We start from the raw sequence: 22671 nt of genomic DNA on the forward strand, positions 1-22671 counted from the left end.
AAAAATCACATATTTCCACGTTCGGACTGTAGATAGGATGACGGGCGCATTTCACTCTTATTTCGGTCAGATACTCAATGACTGCATTCGCAATGTGGAACCGCATAGTGTTACATCATTCACCCTGTTCGTCCTTCGTAGTTGTGTTGGCACAATATAGGCCTACTGTTAAGCCATTCCTTGAATCTCAAAGGATGAGATGGTCATGAACTTTCTTATAGATGCCACCACTTTGGTTTTCTTTGATGTTGGTGACGATGGAAATTTCCACACAGAATTTTATTGCTTGCTCTCACAGTCAAAATGATGCAGCCAAATCCCATCCAGTTATACGTAATCTTCGAAAGACACTCCTTAACTTCCCCCTTTAACGACTTTTCGAGCTCCACACAAGCCTGTACCAAACCTTCAGTAAGTTCGTAATTTTGAAGGATTGAGTTGTGATCTGTTCTTGAATGCTGTCCAAAAATGTATTCGTTTCTGGAGGTGCTTGATTATGTGGATAAAGCTATAAAATCTCGCATTCATGATGCTGACCTCGGTGATCAAACTTCACGACACCAATATACGCAGATAAGTGCATTCAATGAGTTGTTCAAATCTACAACAAACGAAACGATATTCCATCCATTCATCCATCCGTTCGTCCGTCCGCAGGCCTGCCTGCCTGCCTATCTATTTATTTATTTTGCAAGTGGCTAGTACATGACCAATGGAGTCATTGACTACACAAGCAAACAACTAAAACGGTACAATAAGAAAATTTCACCTAACTCAAATAACACATCTTCAGCCTGGTCAAATTCGGAGGAGGAGTGGAGGGCTGGACACTTTCCCAGGTGATGACGGTCCATCTCTTCATTAAGATTGCATAGCATACAATTTGGGGATTGCATTTTCCCAATGCGATTTAGGTGTTTGCCCAGTATATCATGTCTGGTAGAAAGGCGGAATATGGCGACTGCTGATCCTGCTTGTTCATTGCCAAAGAGTTCGCAATGGCCATGAATCCACTGGAGAATTACATTTATTCCTTTGTTTAAGGAGTTGTAAAGTGGTCTGACAGCTCAGGATCTCCATAGTCTTGGGAAGAAAGCTATTTTAGATAGACTGAATAACCGGTTTTTGAGTCTATAAGAATAACGGCGTTAGTAAATTTGTCTAAGTGTAAGTAAAGCTGACTTAATGCAACACGAATGGCCTCAATCTCTTCATCAAAGGCCGAGAGATTCTGCCGAACTAATATATTGTGAATTTTATTAGTAACAACAATGTAATTTATTCGCCACAATAATTCCTTTCTACAATCCACCTTAAACGCTCTCGTCAACAATTGGATCTTCACTCAACACAGTATTCGTTATAGCACTCCACCGACGACAATGACAACTTACTTGGACTATTACGCACAACAATGAACTGTTAATCTTAACTAATATTTACACAGTACTATTCACAAATCAGAACTACCAGTTCTCAGTTCACAGTTCTTCTATCTCAGTCACTCGAGTTCACAGTATCTCGAACCACAGACCTTCAGAGACAGTTCACTGTACTCGAACTCGGGTCCCTCCAACTGCGGTCCACTGCACTCGAACTCAGGTCCCTCCAACTGCGGTCCACTGCACTCGAACTCAGGCCTTCGGATGCTGACGCAGATGCGGACGCACACTCGAGTCGAACTCCGGCACACAAGTCTGGCTTGCTTGCTCTGGCTTACTCACTGACTGAATAACTGAAAACTGCAAACTGCAAACTGCTGTCGTTCCTTCGCGTCCGTAATTTATAACCACAGCGACGTAGCCTCGAAGGTTCCACGCGTCTCTAGAGATGGCACTCCAGAGAAATCCAGAGCCCTCTCCTCTCTACCAGCACCAGATGCGCGCGCAAACTCGTCGCGTTGACGTAATACACACTCTCTCTTCTCTCCACCGCGCGACGTCACTCAATGTTCCGTGGAGCCTGTGCGATCTGCTTTCTTGCGGGACGCTGGTCGTGAGTTCGATTCTCACGTCGCTGTCACAATATAAAAGGAAAAGAGGTTGCTGTACACTCCGGCCCTTATGTTTATATGCCCTTCCCTTTTTGAACCATCAGTGAAAATTCTTAACCATTCATCTTCGGGGTATTGAATGTTAATGGTTCCGAAAACTAGTTGTTTATGGCATTTTTTGTCGAGGTTGTTTTTTGTGATGGGATGTGCAAGTTGTGTGGAAGCTGAGATGTCAGCTGTGACTGGATTTTGTAGTTGCATTAAAGGTTGAGGGGGATGGGGTATGGCCAGGCTTTCTTTTAATTTAGCAACATGTTGGATAAGTCCTCCTTGTACGATAAACAATCTCGTCTTGATAATATGCTCAAATCCTGTTCTGATATTAACCAGCCAGATATTCCCAGGCCCTCTTTAGGTCTTATTATTGGGCTTTTTCAATATTATTTCAGAATGTAATGTAACTATTTATGATATTGCTAAAATGTATTTTCGTCCAGTTTTGTCTTTCACCAAGCAACTGGGAACTACAGTGTCTGATATCCATTTCCCTAGTACAGTCTGTTAATTGCCGCATTTCCATTATGATCGTTACGGTCAAGCACAGCCTGATAACTATCATATCACCAACGACCGTTACGGTCAGGTATTTAAAGCAGAAGATTATGCAAATTCTGTCTTCTCATAGTAAATATTTTCTTGAGCGAGGTGAAAGAAGTTTTCCAACAGGGAATATTCATCCATTTTCTGCATTTTTATTCAGTAAATTAATTTATATATGCATTCATTAATATTTCACTGCCAGTAATGAACAAAGAAAGACGCAGATATTGATGACAGACTATAGGATGTTAATGGACAACGCCGAAATATTTTTACTGAGTATAGAGGGTCCAGAATAACCAACTTGAGTCCAGAATAAGCAACTTGAGGTAAGGAACCAATAATGTGTTGGCGTACAGGGTATAGATCAGTGGCAATGAACCCCAGACTCACAGTTCAGCGAGTAAAGCAGTCAACATTGCGAAACAAAATGCTTGACTTTTTACATTATCATACCGAATTTATATGTATTAGAAGTTAACATCTTTAATCGGAATAGTTTAAAAATATAGTAGAAGCCATGCCTCCACTCCTTTTAGATGTTACACTTGTCATTGGATGAATCGCTTTGGTACCGTTGACTGTCTCAACCGCCACTTACACGTTAGCGCATGGTTCACTCGATGCATTTTCTAGTCCATATTACTTACTCAGTTGTCTATTGTTAGATTTCAGAATCTTTAAAATTTTTTAATTTGTTAAACGTCGGTGACCATGGATTCCCTATCGCAAATTATCCCTCCAAGACCCCTCCACTCTTAATAAAAAAACATCGCGTTCTTGTTCATTAACATAAATGAAAAAAGAGCGTTCTAACATTTTCTTTACATAATATTATTGTTTGTCCCGCGCCGTGGCGTCGTGGTCTAAGGCATCCTGCCTAGGACTCGCGTTATGGAATGTGCGCTGGTTCGAGTCCTCACGGGGGAAGAAATTTACTCATGAAATATCGGCCAGTGTATGGGACCGGTGCCCACCCAGCATCGTGATGCACTTGGGGAGCTGCGATAGGTAGCGAAATCCGGTTGCGAATGCCAGCTATAATGGCTAACCACACGACACCTCCATTCTGGTTGGATGATCGTCCACCTCTGCTTCGGCACGTGGCGTGAGGCCAGCAGCCGGCTGCTCGGTCTAGGCCTCCACGGGCTGTAGCGTCACGGATTATTTATTATTATGTTAATATTATTGTTTTTGATAATTTTTTTAATTTTGACATTATCAAACACACGTCTATAGAATAATTTTAATAATAACAAGTGCCCCAATGTATATAGCTTACATTCAAAGTTAAGAATGATACCGATTATGCTACACTTAGAGTTACCAGATACTCATTAGTGAAAAACAGGACAAACTAGTTAAAAAGCAGGACTAAGTCCGGACACAAAAACATTTGTAGATGTCTTATTCTTTACGACTTTTTCAGATTCAAAAGTCGAATTTAATTGATTATTGCTTGTTAAGTTGAGTAGGCATATATTAAATAATTAACTGTACAATAAAATAAAATAATTAAAATACAGTTAAAACAAAAAATACAATCACAGTACAATACATTTTAATTCCAGCACTGTATGCAGAAACATAGTCCTATATGAGAAACACCAACTTATTTTTTAAACAAATTTTACATGTACCCATAATTACAAAAACTACTTTTACTCTCACCATATATTTGCTGACAGATCACTGAAACAATGGCCTTCACTACACTCGAAAGAATAATTTCGTATACTTACAGTTTTACTGATGGCGATTTTCAGGTGAAAAAATATTAAATTGACTCAACCTCGTGTTACTGATGGTATTGCGGATCATGCTACTGTTATCCACGCCGATCGATCGATTTTACGGACAAAGAGTGATCTGTCACGGTTTATTCGTGGCTTGTATTCGAAAGAGAATACTGACCATTGACGCAAATACTTGCAGCACTATTGTAACGTTGTAACGAATGTTTATTGACCAGTGATGCTAATACTTGGAACATTATTCTACCGTTGCAATGAGTTCAGACTCTGAATAAAATATATGGACGAAAAACTATAGTTTTATTCGCAGTTCAGAATTATGTTTTGAAATGTAATTATAAAAAATGAGATGATTGGGACTTTTCCATAAAAATACGGAGATTTAACAAATCTTCAAAAATAAATACGGACGGCAGGACAAACCTTCAAAATACGGACATGCCCTGCTAAATACGGACGTTTGATAACCCTAGCTGCACTGGATGTGGTGCCTTTTCAGTGTTTTTATGCCTGATTTACAACAACCCGAAATCTAACTTGCGTGTCTCGTGTAGTTATCAACAACTTATGTATGTACCTTTCTTGACCAGAAACATCAATTTTTAAAATTAGCCCTGCCATTGTTTCAACCGCTTTCCCTATTCATCTGTTGCGATTGCTGTCGTGTGATATCTGATGGAAAACAATTGACAGTCGGCGCAAAATTTGAAATTCGGTGTTAAATTACTTTTTGCATTATGACGTATAATAGTCAAATTTTAGAGTTAAAAGATCTACTTTTAAGAATGAGTGACTAAAAAGTAAATAAGATATTTATAAGCGTTTGTAACTGCCATTCCTCTTGTTATAGACGGAAATAATTAATGTCCGCATTAAATTAACTGTTATTCTGACTTATAGATTTCATTGTATCGCTGTCATGAAATGAAAGAATTAACGGTGTGAAGATGTAAAAGATAATTACATATTTCTTTTCAGTAATAATTATTTCTCACAATTTCGGAAAACTGGAAAAACAAGTTGGATTTCATTGTATCGGTGTGATGAAATGAAAGAATTAACGGTGTCAAGATGTAAAAGGTAATTAAATATTTTTCAGTAATAATTAATTCTCACAATTTCGGAAATCTGAAAAAACAAGTTGAAGTAAAGAAAAATGTCGAAACTACAGTGGTGATGGCTGAGGAGATTTAAACTCAGCGCAAGCTTTTAAAAATGGCGGCATAAACACATATTCTAGTGCCCGTAGTGCACCAAAATTCGCAGATATGCTATTTAAACTACTCAGAAATGTTTAACTAAAAAATAAAAATATATATGATTTTTGACTCCAAAACAACATCTTTTAGTGGTCCACCACCTTAAAACAATATTTATTCATATCTTCGTGACATATGGATCAGAAGTTTTGAATGTGAAATCACAACTTTTGGAGACGATATGCTAGAGAATCTCAATAGGAAGAAATTATAAATGAAGTAATATTAGAGATATAATGGATGTTAAAGATATGATTCAACAAAAACAACTTCAGTTGTTTCCGCATACAAAAAGTATGACAAATGAACGAATCATGGAATAGTTACCAACTGGACGAAGAAAATGGAGAAGATCATCTGACACCTAGATGAAAGAAATTTCTACATCATTGAGGGAGAGAGACATTGAAGGAAATTTGTGAGTAGGCAGACAAGAATGGAGGAGGAAAAAAAGTATTTAGTAATTTTTGTAATCACAGGATCCCGAATTATGTAAACATAGTCAAGCTGGAAATATATATAGATAAGTCAATTATTTTTCTGATTTAATTTAAATAATACCATACATGGCAACCCTAACAACGATCCCCTACTGCAAACATCGATAATATCCATAATGCGAACAAAATCCATATTACTCTTCTCTACACTCCATCTAATGTTATCTAGAAAAATATCGAAGTTTCAACAACACAGAAATAAAGTTTCTAGAGGTATCGATATCCTTTTTCGCTGCCCATCTTCATTGTTTTATGTGTGTTTATTTTTAAAGCCTATTGTAATTTTCCTACACGATAAGATTTTGAAATTCATTAAATTAAGTCCCAGCGTAGAAGACTACGTGTAAAACCCTTGGTCAGTATTTAGTGAAAACTATTCTCTTATTATTCTTGTCACTATTTATTTAAACAGACTGAATTATGTGAACTGCAGCTGTATAGGACCGGTATCTCAGTTTTGTGATTATTTATATCCGTTCCTCGTGAAACTGGCATGGATCTTCCTGGATTTTTTAACATTATATTCACACTATTATTAACACGTTTTAACAAATGAGAATGATGGTTTCCTACCCAAAGGCAGGTCTTTCACTACAAAACCAGCATTCTCTAATCTTTCCTTTTTTCACCTTTCCTCTTATTCTCCGCATATGATCCATATATCTATGTCGTCTATCATCTGATATTTTCTTCTACCCTGAACTTTACTCCCATTCACCATTCCTTCCAGTGCATCCTTCAGTAGGCAATTTCTTCTAAGCCAGTGACCCAACCAATTTCTCTTCCTTTTCTTGTTCAGTTTCAGCATCATTCTTTCTTCACCCTCTCTTTCCAACACAGTTGCATTTCTTATTCTGTTTGTATATTTCACACTCTCCATTCTTCTCCGTATCCACATTTAAAATGGTTCTATTCACTTCTCTTCACTTCGTCGTAATGTTCATATTTCTGCCCCCATACAATGCCACACTTCATACAAAGCACTTCACTAGTTCTTTTTCCAGAGGTCCGCAGAAGATGCTCATTTTTCTATTAAAAACTTCCTTTGCCATTACTATCCTCCTTTTGACTTCCTGGCAGCACCTCGCGTTACTGCTTATAGTATACCCCAAGTATTTGAAGCTGTCCACTTGCTCTACTGCCTAGAATCCTTCCGATAACCATTGTCTTCGTCTTGTTCGCATTCATCTTCATCACATACTGCTCACAGCTGTCATTTAGCTCCAATAGCATATCCCTTATTAAAAAAGAGCAACCAACAAGGAAAACTCAGTGCGCAGAAACAAGCAGGCGTGACTGTCTCGCGCAGATGACGTATGCTCCCGTTCCCAGCATGCTCTCACGTCTACTGCAGGGGGGAGGTAAGAGGGGTATAGCATGCGCGCCGCGAGGAGTCCGAGCTGAGTCCATCGGCAAATCTTAAGCACTTTATTCTTCTTTCTCCTAATATCAGTCCTCACAGTTCTTCACTAAATCCTCCAAGTAGATGTTGAACAGGATAGGTGATAAAGGGCATCCTTGACGCACTCTTCTCCTTATTTCACTTCCTTCTGTCATTTCTTCTCCTCTCCTGAATTTGACTCGTTTCATACTGAACACTGAACAGCCTCCTCTCTTTATAGTCCACACCAATTTTCTTCAGGATACCCATCAGTTTATTGCAATCCACTGTGTCAAATGAAACAGTGATATGCCACTTATTTTATCTAATTTATAAACAATTCAGCTGGAAAAATAAATAAGCTGTAAATAATATTTCCCTGTAAATTATAAAATTGTTACATATCTACGTAGTATGTTGACTTGACGTGACACACTACACAGATGACAGAATTATAGTATAAATAGGTCTACAAAACTGAAGTTACAACGCCGACAAAGATTGCTGACGTTTCTAGCTGATCTCGTTGGGTTAATCATTTCTCTGAAACCAAGAAATATAACATAAAAGGAATTATGCTAAGTAAATAATCGATAGTAATAATAGGCTGTAGTTCTCGAAACGGTCGAGATAATGACAATGATAATATTGATTGTTGAGACTCGTGCCGTCGGTCTGAGTCAACGAGCTATGTGTTACAAGGTCATTGGTTCGTTCCCAAGCATATTCTTAGTTTTATTCTTCTCCATAGCTTTCGTAATTGTTCTAAAAGGCACTCGACCTCGTGTTAATTGGACGTGTGAATCTTTATTTGACTTCCTGTAATCACTGGTGACAGTACACCTAACGCTGACTAAAAACTAAATGAATAAATGTATGTATGAATGAGCAAATATTTAATAAATAAATAATTTGAATGAATGGATAAAAGAATAATAGTCATGGTTGAGTCCCCAATCTTGAAGGTCTGGATGCACATGGGCTACAAAGTGGGCCATTGTGCTCCTTTCATAATGAGGATGAATTTCCTATACAGGCATGTCAATTGATGCCCATATGCGCAGGCTCGTGCTTTAGAGCTCAGTGTGCCCTCAGATCTCGTCGGGAGATTAGACAAGAACATACTAAACGAAAGGGCTACTCTACTAATAGGGACTAGTGGACGCCGTAGGCCAGGGATGTGTAACGCGTACATTCAAGAGAACATACATTAAATTTAACTCAAAATGAAGAATTATTTTTGAGTAAAAAAAAGTGGTATGGACACACATTGCATCATATGTAAACAAAAAAAAAATCATCACCAAAAAATGTAACTTGGAAAGACATTACGAAAAATATCACGAAGAAAATTATAAAAATATTCAAGTTGACTACAAACTGTAACGTAACAAAGAATTTAATTTCCGATGTAAGATATAAAATTAATTACGAATTTTATTTTCATTTCTAATTTTTAAGTATTAATCATATCATAACACTTTATTAGGCACTTGCCTTATTTTGCAGACTGCAATATCTGATGAACTCTGAATGACATTATCGATTACTTATGATGTGCCTTTCAAAACTGCAAAGAAGTGTCATTCTTTCTGTGATGGACCTTTTATTAATAGTTGTATTCTAGACGCTGTAGCCAAAATATCTCCCAATTGTATAAAAATGTATACGAAGAAATATGTTTTATTCAGAAACAATGTAGCCAAGTGAATACAGAATTATCAGGGAATAGTGAAGAAAAAAGTAAATACTTAGCCTATCTAAAAAGTCTATTATTTTGTTTCTCATTATTTCTTGGTGAAAGCACAGTAGTGTCTCACACCTCGCAGCTTGTAGCTTTTGTTCATTCTATAAATTAAAACTTAATGCTTGCAGAAGAACTATTACCACAATCTAGTATATAGTCACGAAGCTTAAGTTGTTGAGAGTACTAGGAACAATAGACTGCGCCGGTACTATTTCACATTGTCTGTGATGAGGCGATAGTAGCGATCCTAGTGGTTAGCAACTATCTATGGATGCATATTTCCTACGTATTGAACTTCGTGACTGTATATACTAGACTGTGCTATTACTGTATTTCGAAATTGGTAGAAAAACATAATTTAAATTTTAGGTAGCACAAATATAGCCTATAAGTGAATGTTGAACGCAGTGTTACTTTGAAGTGCCTGTTATGTTATAATGTCGCATTAGGCCTATACCTTTTGAAAGAAAGTTGATTATGTTACTAATTTCATATTCAACTTTCATATTTTTACAAAAAGAAAATGTAGAAAAGAACCGTGAATAGGCCTATCTACTTATTTAGAAATGCTGTTGTTCATATCACATTTCGTCTACACGCATGACGCCCGCCTACACCACTGATTTCGTATCCCTCTGCAATCAGCAGGTTCCTATACGATTCACCTTGTTGTCAATCATCCGCGGAATCCGAATCACGCAAATTGAAGTGGTAGGCATATTACAATACGGCATTATAGGATGGGGTAGTGCTTATACAGGGACATCATTTTATTTTTACTAACATTTTTAATATTAACTTGGCTATACCTCTGGATCAACGCTGTTTTCTACCCTCTTCCACGACTGGAGTTCGATGATACTGGCGTAATATATAAACAAATCACTTTACTAGGTATAGGAGGGAAGAAAAGTAGTTCATCCATTTACGTAAACTAGGAAATATCGCGCTTTTTAGTTTGATCATTTTCATTAAGTTTTTGTTTAATCAAAGTACAGTACAGTATTAACAATGAGTGTTTTTACTCACGAACTGAGCTGTCCATGTGGACGTATTCATTATGCAGTATATATTATACTATCTACAGCACATTAGCGTACAATATAGAGAATGAAATTAAATTCAAAAATAATTATAATATGGATATTTAAACAAATTTTTTAAAATGGTGGCCGTTCATTTCGATACAGGCTTCAGTTCTAATGTGCATATTATCGCACTATAGATTATTGTACCTAATCCCAATTACCAGTTTCGTCTTTCGTACTAGTAACTCATGTTGAAATAATTCTGTACCTACTCTATAAAAGAATACCTTACGTACTGTAAATTCAATCTTCACTTCTGCCCGATCCGAAAAGATAAAATTACTCAGACATACTATCTACTGTCCGTACAAGTGGTTATGTCGTAGGGTCGTAGAAAGGGAGGAAATCACGTGACAGTTAATTACTTAACGAGGCCCTTCTATTTAAGTTATTTTAACAGTTGTATAATATTACGTAGACGTCCAATTCCTAACAGAAATTAATGTTCTCAGAAAAGAGCTAAGTCAGCCCAGCCACTAGCTGGCGAATAAAAGCTGGTGGGGGAAACCGGGATACGACGTAGGCAAATTGTCGACATTACCTGTGCGAAAATGATTTATGCCCGTGTGCACCATTCTCGATTAAAATTTGACCATAGATAAGTCGGCAGTTGACCACCTTCAACGCCAATTTGCGGAGTATCAATCTCGATCAAAGTTAAACAAGCGAGTTGATGATGATCAAATTTGATCACGGGTGTGGCACTGATTATCTTGAATTGAACATGGTCAAGTCGAGAAAACCAAAATGGCGGCACGATTTGACGTACTTGATGAATTGAAGATGAAATGATGCATCTTGAACACGCAAATCGCTGCGGAAATGGTGTTATTGTAGAAAGAGTAAGTTTGTAGATGAATAATAGAAATGTTTTTTTTTTCCTCAAAATAGACTAATGTTTTATATATGTTTCTGCTTTGGAAGATCGGGACTTTACTTGAGGACAAAATATGATATAGGCCTAATTGTCTAATTTTGTTAACATAATAATAAAGTAGTTATTCTATGCCGGTAATAATATAGCAAAACTAAATGACCATTTTGTAGAATGCGAGATTATCACTTATTAGCTATAGATTTGTCGTTTGAAACTATTAGGACCTACATGACTTTTTGGACAATTAGGCTATTTACGCTTGAATTAAGAGAAATTACACGGATACCTTCCTTTCCCTCTGACTCCAAAATTCCAACCTTGTGAACACAAAATAAATGGATAAATTTCAGAACAAGGATACTTTCCTTTCCCTTTTACTCCAAAATTCCAACCTTGTGCACACAAAGTAAATTGGCACTAAAAACTTCCTTTTCGTATGCATGATGATGCGTATTCGACATACACAGACGAATTGCTTTTTTTTTTTTTTTTTTTTTTTTTATTTTAAAATAATTGTTAGCGAGGTATCCGTATACTGAAATTTTCCCAAATAAATTATTGGCACTGAAATGTGTCTTTTCGTAAGCAAGATGATGAGCATTCGACAAACGCATACAAATCTGCTCTTTTTGGTAGCCTATTTCAAGATAATTGCCAGTGAGATATCCGTATACTGAAATTTTCCCAAATAAATTATTGGCACTGAAATGTGTATTTTCCTAAGCAAGATGATGAGCATTCGACAAACACATACAAATCTGCTCTTTTTAGTAGCCTATTTCAAGATAATTGTCAGTGCGGTATCCGTATACTGAAATTTTCCAAATTAATATCAATAATATGAAATAACCACTGTATAAATTACGTTACAAATTATGTGGAATTATGTAAACACGTATAACTCATGTGAATTGGGAGGTTAAATCCAACCAGGTAGCCTGCTTTTCTCTTAGAGAACTTCCGTCAGTACTTTTATTCTGTAATATGGATGCATAATTGCTGACGAATTCTAAAGGAATTTCCACTTCGAACTGTGAGAAGTTCGGTGCTATTTTCTTTTTTTCTTCCATGATTTTTGAAACTTGTTATTTGAAAACTGCGAGGATGTTTGAAAGCACTCCGCCAAACAAAAACGAAGCGATAATTGACAGGGTGCGTTCGTTCGCTGTTCTATACGCGGTAACCTAGCGCTCAGATGATTCTTCTCAAGCGAGCGTACCGTCAGCTGACGGGACTGAGTTGATCGAGGGAAAATGTCGGTGCACCGCATCTGTAACTTGATCATTGTCAAGAATTAACCATGTTTCCGTGATTTCTGATAAACGGGCTAGATGATCGAGAATGGTGCACACGGCCATTAATATTGAAAGCTTTTTCGTCAGTGGAAAACGCGAACATATTTTTGGAACGTACTGTTTACTATAACGGTAAGGCTACTATGACTGTATATGCGGTCTTGGATCTGTGTGGAGGATGGTGGAACTTCATTAGTAGAAGGGGCGGGAGTGAAGTACATTAAAAAACTCAGGTGCAATTAAAATTGAAGTAAAAATAAAATGATGTCCTTGTAGTACCTCCCTCGTGCCAATAACTCTGCTACAGAAAAGAATAATAAAAATATGCCTTAATAAACCTCTCGATTATCCTTCAGAGCGGATGTATTCAGAATTTAAAGTATTTGACTTCCATCAAATTTATAACAATGTATTACTGAATTTCGTACATAAAAACCGAAACATATTTAACTTATATTCACATAAATATAAAACCAAAAGCTCAGACAACATATGCTTGACAGTTCCTAAATGTACTACAACTGTAGCATATAATCACAGCAGTAACTTCGGTCCAAGACTTTATAACATGATAATAGATAAATTTCCAAACATACAATTTGTTAATGCTCCTTATTTCAAAAAATCTATTAAAATTGCTGTTAACAGAGAAAATTTAAAGTTCAGCTATTGAGATATGTGTTTTTTCTTTTTCTTTTTTCTTTTATTACTTTTTATTCTGTTCTTCAATAAAATGTCTTAACATTAACTTATGTGGAATGCCCCCTGAGCACGAGTATGTAACTTACTCTTTCCGCGGGTGCTAGAGAGTTCTTACAGTATATAAAAAAAATCAATACTGTACTCCAACAACGAGAAAGTCTTCGGGGACTGAGACGAAGCGGGATAATGCTGTGAATGAATTTTGATGTCATAAGATGTCCTACGGTCACACACGTGGGTACTCTTATCTCTATTGGCTAGCTCTCACGGCACAAATCATAACATTGATCACACATATTGATACTACTCTAGTTACAAAATTAGATCGCTGTTAATCTCTTGTTCTCTTAATCTCTCCATACAGGAAATAACATAAGGAGGAGAGCGCATGGTTTTCAAACTGACGTTATAACGGTAATATCGTCTATCTACTTCGTTCCAATAGATGACGCAATAGTAAGCACATTCCTTTCACGGTTGATATCCTGGTTGAAGAACAGTATGTATCTTTGTTCTGGCAATAAAGTATTATTATTATTATTATTATTATTATTATTATTATTATTATTAGACACATATTCTGGTCGTGTCCTAGCGCCTGGCGCCCGCGAGTGATTTTCAAGGTCATAAAATGTGCTTGCTTTTGACATCGCTGTCCTATAACAACTAGGAAAAGAATGAAAGATCCAAGCGCCTATAGTGAACGCAAAACAATTCATAACATGAGATAAGGCAATTGAATGCTGGCTGAGGTGCACTGTTACCAGAGAGACACAGCGAGAGCGACAGAGACGGAAGATGGCTGCTATCTCTGTCTTATACTGCACCTTTCAGTGATATACGATAATAACCTGTGAACAGAACTATTTCACTGGCGTAATGTTGCGAGATATCCGACGAATACAAAAATTCACTAACACAGAAATATTTGTCTGATACGCCTATAATAAATATAAAATATCCGAGTGACATGGCTCAGTGTTAAACACTAGATTGACATTTGGGAGATCCCGGGTCCAAACCCCGTGACCAACTAATCTGATAGTTTCCATCAGTCACAAAGGCAAATGCGAGATTGCAAATGACGGATTTCAAATTTACGTACCATGATTCATCACTGTATTAGATACATTAGGTATAGGCCTACAGAGTGAAAGTAATGTCATTAACTTCAGGAGGTTATTCTTTGAGATATTTCAAACAAAAATTTTAATATAATTTTACTCGTTTTTGCTTACTTTGGAGCTAAAAACTGTTTTATATGAAATATTTGATACCGTGTTTTGGGAAAGCCATTGATTGAATTCCCAATATGCTCAGTCAATTTAAGATAACACTGTATTATGATAATATATTATTAAAATAATCTTAGTTTTGTCTTTTAAATGTGCAGGAATTGATCCGAACAGATTAACTTTTCGTTCTGCAAAGTAATTTTACAGTGAAGTAGTATTAAAACATAGTATTCATACAATGCAGAAACGAAAGTTGAATGAGAGATATGTAGTTCAATTTAATCCTATTTTAAGGTAATAAACGTTTATCAAGAATTTTCGAAAAGAGACAGCGTAGCGATTAATATGGTGTTTGAAGTGAATGTTTAATAATTACAAAAATAATAAAAAGCTGATATCAAATTAATATTGTGCCATATCGATATACTTATTTGATTTCAATAATAAAATTGCATAGGTCATTTATTTGATATATTTTGGTCTTTATTGGCACTTAGCTGTTTTGAAATAATGGACAGAATTATGGCTGTATCCCACATGTGTTTTTATTTTTCTAGCCAATTATTCACTAGTAAGTAATAATAAAGCTGTCATTTAAAATATAATAGATTTACGTAAATTTTATTTATTTGTAACGAATTCAGAGAATAATTACTTGCTTACTTATTTACTTACTTATGACTTTTAAGGAACCCGGAGGTTCATTGCCGCTCTCACTTAAGCCCGCCATCGGTCCCTATTCTGAGCAACATTAATCCAGTCTACAATCATATCTCACCTCCCTCAAATCCATTTTAATATGTTCAGAGAATAATAATAATAATAATAATAATAATAATAATAATAATAATAGTAATAATAATACTTACAAATGGCTTTTAAGGAACCCGCAATTTCATTGCCGTCCTCACATAAGCCCGCCATCGGTCCCTATCCTGTGCAAGATTAATCCAGTCTCTACCATCATATCCCATCTTCCTCAAATCCATTTTAATATTATCCTCCCATCTATATCTCGGCCTCCAAACTAACAGTCTATATGTATTTCTGGATTCGCCCACACGTTTTACATGCCCTGCCCATCTCAAACGTCTGGATTTAATGTCCCTAATTATGTCAGGTGAAGAATACAATGCGTGGAGTTCTGCGCTGTGTAACTTTCTCCATTCTCCTGTAACTTCATCCTTCTTAGCCCCAAATATTTTCCTAATAACCTTATTCTCAAACACCCTTTATCTCTGTTCCTCTCTCAAAGTGAGAATCAAAGTTTCAGAACCATACAGAACAACCGGTAATATAACTGTTTTATCAATTTTAACTTATTGTATTTTAACACATATTTAAAGAACTAAATTCTACCTCAAAATACGATAATTTTATGAACGTACTTGTACATATTATTGTCTGTGTCTTAGTAGTACCTGGCATCCTGATGTCATCATCTACGGTCTTGTGGTTAATGTGTTTGTTTCTATTCCAAGTATTGCGGTTTCATATCCGGTTGATGCGGATGAATTTTTATTAAGAATGACAAAATTCTTAGTGTATGTTCTTTCTGAAGGTAAATAAACGTGAAGTTCTATTAGACATATAAAATATGATTTATAAATAAATTATTCCCTTGCTTTGCGGACAAACTGTATATTTGTAAGCTCAGTGCCTTGAAGATTTAAATAGTTGGTGGACATATAATATATTTTCTGAGACCACAGAGATCTTTAACGATGGGGTAGGAAAATAAATAAATTTGGGACGCACTGAGCCTTCATCAAAGGATGCAGAGCTAAAGTGGCCGAAAAAAAAACATTATTACAGTAACCGACTAGAAATACTTCTGCGCATATAGTCAAGTGATTTCTTTATTCACCTTCGTAGTTTAACATCTAAAACTATGGTATTATAGTTACATAAAAACATAGTAAAAATATCAAAAGTAGGATATTAGTCTGTTCAGTTGATTATCCTTCCATCTTTTTTCGGTCGTCCTATGCTTCTGCTTCCATTTGGTAGTCCATCACGCGGTATTTTTTACGTTTCTAGTATTATCCATTCGTGCTGTGTGTTAATCCCATTCATTTATTGTTATGAGTAACCCATTCTCTTCAGGATGAACCACTATAGGGCGTAGCAACCTACTCTTGAGAGCTCGAAGTGACTCAGACCTGGTGGGTAATATCTGCAAAAGTCTCTTCCAAGGGTTAGAGAGGATAGGCAGGACTCCCAAGTTTGGTGAAAGACAAGCTAGCCACCTAAAGAAAGAGCGACTATCATTGTTCAGACTACTAACAGTAAATATAAACATCGAGGAAAATGAATACGCCATCTTGGAAGAGATACACCATTTTAAGATTGACGACATGGAATATAAGATCCTGGAGAATAGTTGGTGTTGCTTAGGGTTTCAGCCAAAGCGTGCAGAAATTAAATACGGCCATGGGGGATGTTCTACTGGACATTTTGACATAGGGAACGTAGAGTGTGAGAAGCTTAAGGAGATATGAGCTTAAACATGTATATGACTATTACTGTTTTCCAGATTTTTTTACAGTTAATTTTTACATGTATATTTACTTACATTTAGTTTTTACATATCACTGACAAATCTGAATTAACATATCATTTTGTGAGCATACCTCACAATAGTTGCTGAAATTAACGGCCACCAACCTCAATGCAAGCAACACAGATTCTGCTGCAGCCATACAAATATCTCTGGTGTGTTTCAAGTGACATCACAGGCGACTACAATCCTGGCAACTAATTCCATGTCCGTGTCCACTGGAGCTTCATACTGTACACAGGTGATTTTAGATACCCCATACGAGATCGAGTGGATTCAGGTCGGGTAACCTTGCTGGCCTTGGAATCCTTCCCTTCCAATCCAGCGATCAGGAAATGTAGCATTCAAATGTAATTTCTTCCTACAACCGCTTTAGTTAACATTATGTATTAGTCGTAACATAAAATAAATCGAGGTCTTAAAAAATGTTTAACTCAGTAAAAAGGTGAGGTGTCAATGTTCAAACCCTAGATCATACATACCCAGATTGCGCAGCGTTATAGGCTTTGACGGTAACAACTTTTGTCAGATTTTCTATGCTGCCATCTAGTTGTTACATAAGGAGTCACGGCATAACTCCTATTTGAATTGCCTTAGCGACTGTACTGCCATCTCGTGTTTGTTTACGGAGGACGGGTGGCGATCCTGGCGGTTGTTCTCTTCAATGTGCGACCGATTTTAACATAAGAATGAGCAATCTATATGTGATATGGGGTTCAAACCCCGTGGCCGACCAATTTTATTGCGGTTTTTCATGATTTCCGTCAGTCACAAAGGCAAATGCCGGATTGAAAATTTACATGCCATGACTCATAACGACCTCAATCACCAATATCATAAACATTAATCAAAATCTATAATCAGTTACATGAACACAAGTCATCTACAACACACAATAGAAACAGAAACTCAGCAACTGTAAAAACGGACTACTGATACAAACATATATCCACAGATAATAAAACACGAGATATGACCACAGATCTTAAACCGTGTATAAATAAATTAAAAAAAATAGTCGCCATGAATACCTGGCGCCCGAAATTTGTCTATCACTGATTTTTACAATAAGTAAAACGCATCTATAAGTTTGGAATAATTAACAATGAAAAAATATAAATGTCAGTACAAACTAAAAATAAAACAAATTATGAGTGCGTGCTTCATGAGTCTCTACATTTTACAATCAATGACTCTAAATATGTTAAGTATTTAAAATTTAAAAAATTTCCTTCTTTCTGATAAAATATATATTATCCTTTCCTAATAATGTGCTCTCTACAAAATTGTTTTATTGTAGCACTCATTTTCAACCGCCTAGCTTTGTTTTGTTTTCGTATGTTTACTGAACAGCACACCTGAACTAAGAGTAAGTAGCTGATCTATACTCCATACATACCTACGCTGTTGCGGGTTGCTTGAAAGCTTTAGGTAACCTAACACAGGATTCTACTAATGGCAGAAGGGGAAAATCTGGACCATATGTGAATGTTTCAATTTGGTTTCTTTTTAAATAAAACTGTATTACAGTGATCTTCAAAAACTCTGTCGCGTCACATACTCCTGCCTCTACTCAAGTTCAACCATCACATCACACCCCTACCCTCTTCGTACCCCCTTCACTTAGTTAAAGTAAGCAGACAAATATTAGCAGAGGACGTACATTTGTAATACTGCTTGTGTGTAGGGTACTGTATTTCGAAATGTATCTTTCAAAATAGAAAACAAATAGGCAAGAACGTGAATTTGAAGAAGCACGGAAGGAATAATTGAGGACCTTTTTGCAAAACTTGCTAACTGTAAAAACTAAATTTTATAGGAGACACAAAAAACTCTCACATAGCAGAAATCAGGTTTTGAAAAAACGATCACACTTTAACACACTACTGTGAAGGCAATAATAAGATTTTCCTAAGAAGCCTTTAACATCATGTAGAGGCCTGTCTTATGTTAACTAATCCACCAAAATCTCAATTTTGAAAATTTTGCAGTTAGCAAGTTTTGCAAAAACGGTCCTCAATTTTCCTTTCGTACTGATGGCGAAAATATGAGTTGTTTAATTTGTTCTAAAATGTTAAATGGAATATAAAAGAACAATGTGTGGTGTCATTATTCTTCTTGTCATATCATAGAGATTACCACGCTTTTATCTCTAAGTTGAATATTTCATTACTAAACAAACAATAAAAGGTATCTGCTTCTGTCTGAGACAGTGTAAAATACGTCGGCATTTTTTCGGCGTATGTAGTGAAATTTCTAACTTCATGTTCAGCTTGGCCCGTTTTTCTGATTTCAAAAGTATGCTGATTTAAAGAACATGTTTTCTTTAATGGTAAACAAGAAAACATCTGCATTTATTAATAATAAAAAAGTATGAATAGAAGGGGAAGAAGTTATCACAGATGTGGTGTATGTAACTGATAAATAAAAGAATTTTATTTTGTTTTTGTTTTCCGGACACAGTCCGTCTCTGCACTGCCATTCACTGCATTACCTGAGGAGATAGCCACTCCACTCTTCTCTCTGCGATAGTGGTGTGCGAGTTGCATTTCTTTTACTTCACAATGTAGACGCGTATGGCAACTACTACTGTTTTATGTTTCTATAAACTTACTTTTCAACAAAGATAACTTTAAAATTTTTCTGTACAGTGATTCTTAATTTGTATAGTTACCAAACCGCATATGAATCCTGCATTGCACTGAAGACAATTTTTAACTCTGCCTCTTTAAATTCCAAAAGTAAAAGTAAGATAACACGAACGATAAAAGTAATTTTTCTGGTCTTATCCCAACTGCATCTGTCCTCAAGAGAAGGTCGCTGTGAAGTCACAGGCGGAAGCAGAATAATTGATGAGTATTACATAAAAAGGGAAGAAGAGTATAATTAAGGCGTGAGTATAAAGGAGGAGGTATGGGAAAAGAATATTAAATAGTAAGAACAAGGGTTGAAACGTATTTCGGTCTCGAATGCGAGTGCAACTGTTTGTCCTTCACACGTTAACAATCTCTTTGGATGATGACACTTTTAGCATGTCATCCTTCAAGGTCTGGAGAAAAGGGCACGTCTCATGTTCGTGCGCTGGATGTAACAATATTATACTTCACGGCAAATCTCCTGCATTCTGATCTTCAAAGGCTTCACGGTTCCTGCGAATTAGAGGGGTGCAGCGTCGCCTAAGGAGGATCGCTGTCAAGGGAGACAATTGACGCTGGAGATATTTTATTCTGAAATCCATTAGCTTGCCAGGTGTAAAGAGAAAAAGCAAACATAATTTTAGCTCAAACCGTTCCCTCAGTATTCCAGCGGCTGCGCAAATGAGAAATTGATTTCTCGCTCTCTGTCACAGCCCATCTTTGTTTCTCTCTGGTATGGAGAGCGATATTACTGCGTCGCGTCGCAGCGATCTGCTATTGGTTCTCGCCATATGCAGGAAGTTTGCATTTAATTACACACACTAATGGTAATGCAGTTAGAAATTCGAAATGTGATCGCCTGAATGATACAATATAGTATGATATGCTGGATTAGAAATGGAAGGTAGGGCATGGCAAAATTGTCTTCATTGCAATGCAGTATTCATATGCAGTTTGGTAACTATAAAAATTAAGAATCACTATACACAAAAATTTTAAAGTTATCTTTGTTGAGAAGTAAGTTTATAGAAACGTAACACAGCAGTAGTTGCCATACGCCTCTACATTGTGACGTAATAGAAATGCAACTCGCACACCACTACAGCAGAGAGGAGGGTGGAGTGGCTATTTCCTCAGGTAATGCAGTGAATGACAGTGCAGAGTCGGACTGTGACTAGAAAACAGAAACAAAATAAAATAATTTTACTTATACACCTTATCTGTGATAACTTATTCCCCTTATTTAATACTTTTTGTGTTATTAATAAAACCAGATGTTTTCTTGTTCACCATTAAAGAAAACATATTCTTTAAATCAGCGTACTTTTGAAATCAGAAATTGAATGAAGTTAGAAATTTCACTACATACGCCGAAAAAACGCCGAAGCATTGTACCCTGTCTCAGACAGAAGCAGATACCTTTCATTGTTTGTTTAGTAATGAAATATTCATCTTAGAGCGACACATATTTTCGCCATCAGTACGAAAGGAAAATTATTTCTTCCATGCTTCTTCAAATTCATATTCTTGCCTATTTCTTTTCTGTTTTGAAAGATACATTTCGAAACACAGTACCCTACACACAAACTGTATTACAAATGTACGTCCTCTGCTAATATTTGTCTGCTTACTTTAACTAAGTGAAGGGGGTACAAAGAGGGTAGGGGTATGATGTCATGGTTGAACTTGAGTAGAGGCAGGAGCATGTGACGCGACACAATTTTTGACGATCACTGTAATACCGTTTTATTTAAAAAGAAAGGCTTCATTCAGACATAAACCAAATTGACACATTCACATATGGTCCAGATTTTCCCCTTCTGTCATTAGTAGAGTCCTGCGTTTGGTTACCTAAAGCTTTTCAAGCAACCCGCAACAGCTTAGGTATGTATGCAGTTTAGATCAGCGGCATCCAACGCTACTTACTCTTAGTTCTGGTGTGCTGTTCAGTAAATATACGAAAAAAAAAAACAAACAAACAAAGCTAGGCGCTTGAAAATGAGTGCTACAATAAAATAATTTTGTAGCCAGCACATTATTAGGAAAGGATAATGTGTATTTTATCAGGAAGAAGGAAATTTTTTAAATGTTAAATACTTAAAATGTTTAGAGTCATTGATTGTAAGATGTAGAGACTCATAAAGCACGCACTCATAATTTGTTTTATTTTTAGTTTGTACTGACATTTATATTTTTTCATTGTTAATTATTCCAAACTTATAGATGCGTTTTACTTATTGTAAAAATCAGTGATAGACAAATTTCGGGCGCCAGGTATTCATGGCGACTATTTTTTTTTAATTTATTTATACACGGTTTAAGATCTGTGGTCATATCTCGTGTTTTATTATCTGTGGATATATATTTGTATCAGTAGTCCGTTACTACAGTTGTTGAGTTTCTGTTTCTATTGTGTGTTGTAGATGACTTGTGTTCATGTAACTGATTATAGATTTTAATTAATGTTTATGATATTGGTGATTGAGGTCGTTATGAGTCATGGCATATAAATTTCCAATCCGGCAATTGCCTTTGTGACTGTCGGAAATCATGAAAAAACCCTAATCTAATTGGTCGGGCACGGGGTTTGAACCCCGGCACCTGAATTTTTTTATTGTGTTCAAAAATTTTTAAGACTTCGATTTCTTTCATGTCACTACGACTAATACAGAATGTTAACTAAAGCTGTTGTAGGAAGAAATTCGAATGTGTCTTTTGAATTAATATCGTTACATTTGTTACTCATCTCAAGATATTGACCTACATTGCTTCAGAGCGTCTCTAGGAGCTTGTGATTGCATTGAATAGATATTTAATACTGTTTAATATATTTCAGTACATGTGTTTTCATTTTATCTCGAATGGTTTCCTCACTAGGCCCTACATATCTGGACGAAATGTGCTGGCTCCTGAAATAAAGGGTTTGTTTTTCTTTTTTTTTTTTTCGTCTATCCCTAGTAAAAATCATCTTTTTGCATATAAGCTCCCTTTAAATACTACGTCATTGTTGTTATTAAGTTCAAGTGATATTCCTGATGTCCACA

At 36.2% G+C, this 22671-nt stretch overlaps 1 protein-coding gene across 1 annotated transcript in view; it reads left to right on the top strand.

Moving 5' to 3' along the window:
- Nucleotides 1–22671, top strand: part of LOC138690964 (acyl-CoA Delta-9 desaturase-like) — a 477084-nt gene that overhangs the window by 64734 nt on the left and 389679 nt on the right. The window lies entirely within an intron of this gene.

Source organism: Periplaneta americana, chromosome 16 (genome assembly GCF_040183065.1).
Source record: "Periplaneta americana isolate PAMFEO1 chromosome 16, P.americana_PAMFEO1_priV1, whole genome shotgun sequence".
Taxonomy (NCBI): Eukaryota; Metazoa; Arthropoda; class Insecta; order Blattodea; family Blattidae; genus Periplaneta; species Periplaneta americana.